Source organism: Magnolia sinica, unplaced genomic scaffold, assembly GCF_029962835.1.
Source record: "Magnolia sinica isolate HGM2019 unplaced genomic scaffold, MsV1 ctg249, whole genome shotgun sequence".
In the NCBI taxonomy this organism is placed as follows: domain Eukaryota; kingdom Viridiplantae; phylum Streptophyta; class Magnoliopsida; order Magnoliales; family Magnoliaceae; genus Magnolia; species Magnolia sinica.
The window spans coordinates 119,309-128,691 of NW_026682793.1; the positions used below are offsets into that span (position 1 = coordinate 119,309).

At 41.7% G+C, this 9,383-nt stretch overlaps 1 non-coding gene across 1 annotated transcript; it reads left to right on the plus strand.

Moving 5' to 3' along the window:
• Positions 1–8,314: 8,314 nt before the first annotated feature.
• LOC131236167 (small nucleolar RNA R71) lies at positions 8,315–8,421 on the plus strand. The gene has a single exon (XR_009166595.1). It is a non-coding gene; the product is annotated as a small nucleolar RNA R71 (small nucleolar RNA).
• The last annotated feature ends 962 nt before the right edge of the window (positions 8,422–9,383 follow it).

Below are 9,383 nucleotides of genomic sequence, written 5' to 3' on the forward strand. Positions count from 1 at the left end.
TGATGTAGTAATAAACTCGGTAAGACCGAGGTCGAATCCACAGGGACTGATACCTGTACGTTATCTGAAACCAAGTAGAACTAGAACTAGGCTAAGATGTGATCTAAACCAAATAGAATTTAAAGAATAATTGTGGAGTAATTATCTAAAACTTTAAGGAATTCAGAGGAAGGAAACTAGGGATTCAGAGGATCCACTTGTAGAGATCAGGGAGATCTTATGCCTGCTTCAAAAATCATGAAAATTAAACTGAACTTCTTCTGATATAATTTTAAAGAGATGAAAGGTATATGAATTAGAATGGATTCCATCACCACACCATGCCCAGGAGACAAAGTTAACAAAAGAATTAAACTAATTACCAACCAATCAACATGCCATGAAGGTCAGGAAGGGTATCGTCATCCGACCATGCCCATGAGATGATGGTGAACAACAGGGCTTCCTGACGTCATAAACATCAGAAGGAGGAAGAAATACTCAAAGCCATCGCAGATCTATTGTAATTTTAGTCACAACAAATCATAAAAAAACTGAAAGTATCCTTTTAATTAAATAAAATCAACATCCGTTCAGTGCAAGCAAAGAGTCTTCCATCACGCTACAGGTTTCACCTCTTAGCCCTAGCTAAGAGGTTCAGCCAGACATGGATGGGCTAGATCTCTTAAAAATAAAATAAACAAATTAAAATAAAAAGAAAAAGAAAAAGAAAAAGAAACAAACTCTCAATCTTCTCTGTCTGCTCCACGGCTGCCCACTTTCATCGCTTTCCTGTGCTTCACGTTCCAACCTCCCTGCATTCTTGGATCCCTGCCAATTCTCACTGTTTCTCTCCAGCCGCCGATCCCCTCTATGCTTTCCTCCCTCTTTCTTATAGCCCCAAGGCCCGAGAGTTGGTGGGACTTCTTACGCAGCAGGGTGCGCAAGCCATACTTGCGGACCGAGCTTCTCTGTTGGTGGGGCCCATTTTCAGTGTTGCATGAGGAATCAACACCGTCCATCGGCTTAATGGCGAGATTTCTGTCTGAGATTGACCGTTTTGGCCTGCAGTTGAGGCGGTCCACCAAGTGGATTGTGCAGCGACTGTCTCACCATCCAGCAAGATGGAGCGCGATCCCTATCGTGATATTGAGTAATCTCACCTACACCTTGGTTTAGATCATTGCCCAGATGTATTGGACGGTCTGGATCACACGTCCGACCACCGCCATGGATGTATAATGGCCCGAGAAAGCCGAGCAGCGTCCGATTTTCACGAACGCCCGTAACAGAGCACGTGCTGACGTGTGGTGGGGCCCACTTTACTAGTGTTTTGAAAGATCCACTCCGTCTATTCGTATCAGCTCAAAAAAACAGGCAGGATTCACTGTTTTTGGATAAAAATCGGTGCGGTCCAGGGCTAATTTCATTCAGCCGTCCGTCACACGTTTGGGGCAGCTAGAGATCAATATCCACTGTATAGTCAAATTCTGTCACCTAGGACTTGGTGAGCAGGCCGTTATGGACCCGATGAATGGCTTGGATTCTTTATTTGGACAATGGGTGGGGCCCACAGGAAAGAGCCGCAAGCTTTTTTTTCTTCCGCAGGGAGGAATTCGAAACGGAGAGGGAGAGCTCGGTCAGCGCTTGCTGACCGAGGTTTGGATTTTTTAGTGTGCGCCCGGTGCACCTGCATAACGTGTACGTGCACTACTGTATGGGTCCCACAGAGATGTTTGTGAGAAATCTACTCCGTCCATCTGGTTCTTCACATGATTCAAGGCATTGAGACCGAAGATGAGGTGTATCCAGAGATCAGGTGGGCCCCACTTAAGGAATTAATGGGCTGATCAGTCCGTTGGGCCACTTCCAGAGGTATCCAATGGATGAAATTTAATATGTACGGATAATTTATGGCCCTTATCACATGTATGAAGTTTTGAGTCAATCAGATGACAGGAACCCCTTGATCTTGCATTCTGGACACTTTTCAGGCCACTTGAGCTTAAATTCCTCGATTTTCTTGGATCCTTGGCGTGCAAATCTGTCGATCTTGGTCTCCTAGGGTCCGTCGCTTGCCTTGGTGACTTCAAACTGTTAAATCCATTCTTTTAGTACCCTTTCCCAGTCCAGGCTCGTGAATACTTTTTGCATCGCAAACATGATTAAATTAGTCTGATAAACAGTACTATGTTTGTAAATCCAGGTAAAAACTGGGGTCTGATATGTAATATTTGACCCTCAACACAACCCCCAACCAGCATTTTGCTAGTCCCGAGCAAAGTATGCGAAAAATAAATTGAGAATTACAGGATAATTTCTACAACTCAAGGGATTTATGAAAAATAGTTCAGATACTCGAATTCTAAGATTCATGAATGTTGCCATTACTTTTTCCTGAAATCAAGCTCATGGTAAACTTCATAATCAAGTTCAAAATATTAGTCCATCAATTAGAATAATTCTAATTATTGAATTCCATGGATGTATAGTCCAATCTCGACTTGTCAACATTAAGATTTACCTTGATATTTAAGGATATCATTGGTAACAATTAAGAGAAATCACGATAACCCAACTTGGCTTACACCTATCTTTTTATTTTTTTAATTTTTGAAATTTTTTTTTCTTTTTTCATTAGAAGTAACGCCAAGAAGAGGGATCAAATCCTCACCTAAAGGGAGCAAACCTAAGGTAAAGACTGTAAACCCAACTTTTTCACATATCATTCATGGGGAATCGAATCCTCACCTATAGAGAGCAAACCTATGGTAAAGACTATTCGCCCAATCCTTTTAATTTTCTCAGGCCGGTTCTGTTCATGCTTAGTGATTACCACGTTAATCCTTCAATATCAGACTGAAACCTTATCATGCAAGCGAGATGTGTCTTGCGAATTCATGACTCAATCAATATTTACAAATTTTAATAATGGATTAACAATTCAAACTTAGCTGTGAAATTTAATAGATAACTGAATCCAAGAGTCATGAAGTACCAACATCACGCATTTTGAAATTCTAAGTGCCCTAGATGGCCATCAAAATCACTTCGACTTCATCAGAAATCCTGAAAAATTAAAAATTTTCACAACTTTTGCTCAAGACCAAGAAAACACTGATTAGAAAACCTAATCTCCCACCCCCAACCAAAAATCTACATTGTCCTCAATGTAAAAGAAATAGACATGCAATGCACATGAGACAACGAAAAAATAGGAGTGATGGAAAGATAGTACCTGGACGAAATAATCAAGAGGCTTTCCAAAGATATCTACGTAAGAGCGGGTCAGCACAAGAGAGAAACCAAATAAAATAAAAAAATAACAAAAATGAAATCCTACCGACACCACTTTCGTAGGTGCTCTCGATTGCATTTAGCGTATGCAACAAGCCTTTAAACCCCTAGGTTGCCCCTAGTGGACGAGTTGTAGTCTCGTGAGGGTTTGCAATAATGTTACCCACAAACATTGAACTAACTAATGATATAAACGAAATGAAATGAAGAGCTGGGCTGCCTCCCAGGAGCGCTAAGTTTACTGTCTTCAGCCAGACAAATAAAGCAACTACCCTAGTCCTAAGAAAACAGGAAACCTACCTATACCTCCATCAGACTAGGAGATCAATCCTGGTAAACAGGATCAGTCAGAGGCATGGACATGTCCTCTGAATGAAATTTCTCGACAAATGGTTTCAATCGATGTCCATTGACTTTAAACTCTTTGCCATTGTCGGGATCTCTTATCTCAACGGCCCCATGCGGAAAAACAGTGACAACAATGTAAGGGCCGGTCTAACGAGATCGAAGCTTACCCGGAAAGAGATGTAATCGAGAATTATACAAAAGGACCTTCTGACCAGGCGTGAATGATTTTCGCAAAATGTGTTGGTCATGAAATGCTTTCATCTTATCCTTGTAAATTCTCGAATTATCATACGCATCATTCCGAATTTCTTCAAGTTCATTCAATTGAAGTTTGCGTAGCGAGCCAGCGTTGTCCAGATTGAAATTAAGATTTTTGATCGCCCAATACACTTTATGTTCCAGCTCCACAGGCAAGTGACAAGCTTTCCCATAGACAAGTCTAAAGGGAGACATTCCAATAGGGGTTTTAAAGGCAGTACAGTATGCCCATAAGGCATCGGTCAATCGGATTGACCAATCCTTATGATCTGGGTTAACCGTTTTCTCCAAAATATGTTTGATCTCCCTATTGGAAATCTCATCTTGTCCACTTGTCTGTGGATGGTATGGAGTGCTCACCTTATGAGAGATACCGTATTTTTTCATTAAGCTCTCAAATGGTTTATTACAAAAGTGTGAGCCCCCATCACTAATGATGGCTCGAGGCGTTCCGAATCGAGAAAGGATGTTTTCTTTTAGGAATTTAATGACCGTGCGATGGTCATTCTTTCGACACGGAATCGCTTCAACCCATTTAGTGACATAATCCACGGCAAGCAAAATATACAGATTCCCAAATGATTGGGGGAATGGTCCCATGAAATCGATGCTCCAGCAATCAAATGCTTCAATGATAAGGATGGGATTCAAAGGCATCATATTTCGACAGGACAATGCTCCCAATTTCTGACAACGCTCACAAGCTTTGCAAAACTCATGAGTGTCCTTAAACATAGTGGGCCAGTAAAAGCCATACTGCAGAATCTTGGCCGTGGTCTTTTTAGCAGAAAAGTGACCACCACAGGCCTCTGAGTGACAGAAGGAGATGACGCTCTGATGCTCATCGTCTGGTACACATCTCCTTAAGATTTGGTCTGGGCAATATTTAAATAAATAAGGATCATCCCAGAAAAAGTTGTGCACCTCGGTGAAGAATTTCTTCTTATCTTGCGCAGTCCACTGTGTCGGTATGGCACCTGTAGCAAGATAATTAGCAATATCAGCGAACCAAGGTGAATGGGAGACTCTGAACAGTTGTTCATCAGGGAACATGTCGTTGATATGGGGCGTCTCAAGGGAATCAGAGGTATTAAGGCGAGAAAGGTGATCGGCCACTACGTTCTCTACTCCCTTTTTATCTTTAATTTTCAAATCAAATTCTTAGAGTAGAAGGATCCATCGTATCAAACGGGGCTTAGAATCATTCTTAGAAAGAAGATACTTAATTGCCGCATGATCTGTGTAGATAATGATCTTGGATCCAATCAAGTGGGACCTAAATTTATCCAAGGCGAACACTACAGCTAAGAGTTCCTTTTCCGTAGTCGAGTAGTTCACCTGGGCAGAATTTAAAGTTCTACTTGCGTAATGAATGACGTAGGGCCTCCTATCTTCTCTCTGGCCTAGGACCGCCCCAAGCGCATAATCAGAAGCGTCGCACATAAGCTCAAAAGGAAGGTTCCAGTCGGGTGGCTGCATGATAGGTGCAGTGGTTAATGTGCCCTTAAGCTTGGTGAAAGCTTCCTGGCATTGCTCAGTCCACTCGTACGGAGCATCCTTTTGAAGAAGATTACATAAAGGACGAGAGAGGAGACTAAAGTCCTTTATGAATCGCCTGTAAAATCCTGCGTGTCCTAAGAAGGATCGCACGTCTCTGATGTTTTTGGGTGGAGGGAGGTTAGAGATAAGATCGATTTTTGCCTTATCTACCTCGATTCCTTTGGATGAGATGATATGCCCAAGGACAATTTCCTTCTGAACCATGAAATGACACTTCTCCCAATTAAGTACCAAGTTCTTTTCTTCACATCTTTTCAGCACACATTTAAGACTTTCCAAGCATTTGCTGAAAGATGGACCATAAACAAAGAAGTCGTCCATGAAGACCTCTAGATATTGCCCTACCATATCAGAAAAGATACTAAGCATACATCGCTGAAAGGTGGCAGGGGCATTACATAGTTCGAATGGCATCCTTCGATAGGCAAAGGTGCCGTAGGGACATGTAAATGTGGTCTTTTCCTGGTCTTCAGGGGCTATCTCTATCTGGTTGTAGCCCGAATACCCGTCAAGGAAACTGTAATAGGAATGACCAGCTAACCTTTCCAGGATCTGATCAATGAATGGTAAAGGAAAGTGGTCTTTCCTCGTGACGGTATTCAACTTCCTGTAGTCAATGCACATTCTCCAACCAGTAGTGAATCTAGTTGGCACGAGTTCATTATTAGCATTGGCTACGATGGTGATTCCGGACTTCTTAGGGACCACTTGAGTTGGACTCACCCATTGACTATCAGATATAGGGTATATAATACCCACGTCCAATAGTTTAAGAACCTCGGCCTTAACCACTTCCCTCATATTTGGATTTAGTTTACATTGTGGTTGCCGAGCGGTTTTTGCATTATCCTCAAGATATATGCGGTGAGTACAAATCGAGGGATCGATTCCCTTGAGGTCCGCTATCGTCCATCCCAGGGCTCCTTTATGCTCAATGAGAGTAGATATGAGCATACTCTTCTGTTCTTTCTCCAGGTGGGCAGAGATCACCACCGGGTATATCTCATCTTGACCTAAATAGGCATATTTCAAATCAGAGGGCAAAGGTTTTAGGTCAAGCTTCGGCGGCTTGAGGTTAGACGGCAGAGGCACTACATCGGTTTGTGGCAATTCTTCAAATTGTGGCCTCCACCGGTTAACTTCAAGTACCGGTGCAGTATCAAGCAAGGCGCACGTCTCCCTAATCATGTCATCATCAAAATCATGGGAGTGGGCCAGGCACGTCTCTAGAGAGTCAAAGGATAAGGTTAGAGGTGTCATATCTTCCACGAAAGAGTCAATCATGTTAATGTCGTGGAAATCGTCATCATCCTCTGAGTTGCTGCCGTTATTGAAAAAAATGTTTGACTCCAATGTCAAATTTCCAAAAGACATAGTCATGACACCATTCCTGCAATTGATAATTGCATTTGACGTGGCAAGGAATGGGCGACCAAGAATGACGGGAATCTGAGTGCTCATGTTATTTATGGGTTCGGTGTCCAGGATGATAAAGTCTACAGGGTAATCAAATCTATCAACCTGGACTAACACATCCTCAATTATCCCTCTTGGTACATGAACAGAGCGATCAGCAAGTTGTAGTGTGGTTAGGGTAGGTTTTAATTCACCCAAACCTAACTGTTTGTATACCGAGTAGGGAATCAGATTGACGCTTGCTCCTAAGTCAAGAAGTACGTGATCATTTCGATGGTTCCCGATTACACATGATATGGTTGGGCTACCGGGATCCTTGAATTTCTGCGGCACGTCTTGCTTCAGGATGGCACTCACTTTCTCAGTCAAGAAGATTTTCTTTTGAATAATTTTTCGTCTTTTGGTCGTGCATAAGTCTTTCAGAAATTTAGCATATGAAGGAATCTGTTTCATGACATCAAGTAGAGGAATGTTGACTTTCACTTGTTTCAACACCTCTAGGATATCCTGAGAGTTAGAAAGAGGTTTTGGTGAAACCAACCGTTGGGGGAATGGAGCGACTGGCTTCTCTAGAAGTTCCGGTTCTACTTTATGTGGGGCATCACTGGATCCATCATTGTTGTCCTCTTCTAGTTCTTGAGGCTTTTCGGGCCTAACCGGAAGAGTTTTATCAATGATCTTCCCACTCCTAAGAGTGGTGATGGATTTAGCATGCCCCATCTGATTTGAAGAGCTGGGATCATTATTCTCGTACTGCGGTTTAGGATTAGGGAGAGGTTGTGCAGGAAGCATCCCCTTTTCTATAACCGTCATACGAGAATCTATCTTTTGCATAAAATCTGTAATTCCCCGCATTGCCTGAGCCAGCTCTTGTATGGGATTTTGAACCGGTTCCTCTTGAGGTTTCACTTGATTTGGATTTTGATTGAAGAAACCTGGAGGAGTAACCGTCTGTCCATTCCTCCAACTAAAGTTTGGATGATTTTTCCAGTCAGGGTTGTACGTATTGGAGTTAGGTCCAGTAAAAGGTCTTTGATAGTTGTTTGCGGCATTGGCTTGTTCATTCAACACTCCTCGAAAGACAGGTATTGTAGGACAGTTTTCAGTTGTGTGAATGTTGCAATCACAGATGCCACAAACAATTTCATTAACCTTATCCTTCTTTCCTTCCATGGCCTCAACTTTCCATATGAGCGTAGTCACTTTACACTTGAGATCATCCTCTTCTTTCAAGAGATATAATCCACCTTTCTCCTTTAATTGAGTCGGCCTAGACGTGGTGTTCGACTTTGGGTAATAGTCCCAAGATTGTGTTTTTTCAGCCAAACTGTCGAGGTAGTCCCATACCTCGTCGACATCTTTATTAATGAACTCTCCATTACACATTGTCTCGACCATTTGGCGCATGGAAGATGTCAGTCCATCGTAGAAAAAATTTGTAATGCGCCACGTTTCAAATCCGTGTTGTGGGCATGAACTGACCAAATCTTTGAACCTTTCCCAACATTGGAAGAATGTTTCATCTTCCTTTTAGGCAAAGTTCATGATTGCTTTTCTGAGGGTAATCGTTTTATGATGTGGGAAGAATTTTTTTATGAATTCCCTCTGCATGTCGTTCCATGTGCCAATAGATCTAGGACGCAGTGAATGTAACCACGTCTTAGCTTTCTCTTTTAAGGAAAAAGGAAAGAGTTTCAGCCTAATTGTATCCTCAGATACATTAGGAAAACATAATGTAGCTATAATCTCATCGAACTCTTTCAAATGTAAATATGGACTCTCTGATTCAAGTCCATGGAATTTGGGAAGGAGTTGGATAACTCCTGGCTTGATGTCCATTTGTCCTGTGTTTTCAGAAAAAATCATGCATGAGGGCGTACTCACTCCCGCCGGTTGTAGATAATCTCGTAAAGTACGAGGCGGGGGTGCCTGTTACATCTCATTTTCATCTTGGGTATCCTCCACCCTGGGTGGAAGTAGAGGAGGTTGGTCTTCAGCCATAACTTCAGTTAACTCAGGGGATTTCGAGCGGTGTCTAGTCTTGCGATGGATAGTCAACCCCTCAACCAATCCTCCTTCAGTCAAGAGACGTCGAGTGTTGTCACGGGCCCACTTAGGCATGAAACACTCGCAGCCCTCAATCAAATTCAAAGTCTAATCCTAAAAAAAGAAAAGAAAATCTAAAAAGAAAGAGAGGGAGAGTTGGAAAGAAATTACCAAATTGAAGCTCCTAAGTTAAGGACCGAATTAGAAATTTCTATCTTAAAGGCCTACAAAATAGGAAGGTTAGTTTCTAAACAAAATTTCTAAAAATAAATTAGGAAACAAATTAGATTCTAAAAGAGTTAAAATTAGAAAGTTACTAAAATAAAAATAGAAAGTTAATTTCTAAAAAAGGGAAAGAAATAACCTAATTTCTAAAAATAAACTATTTCCTACAGAAGGAAGGATACTAGCATTAGAAAATTTCTAAAATTTAAACCCTAATTCTAAAAATAGGAAAAGTAGAGAGATTAGGAAGGAAT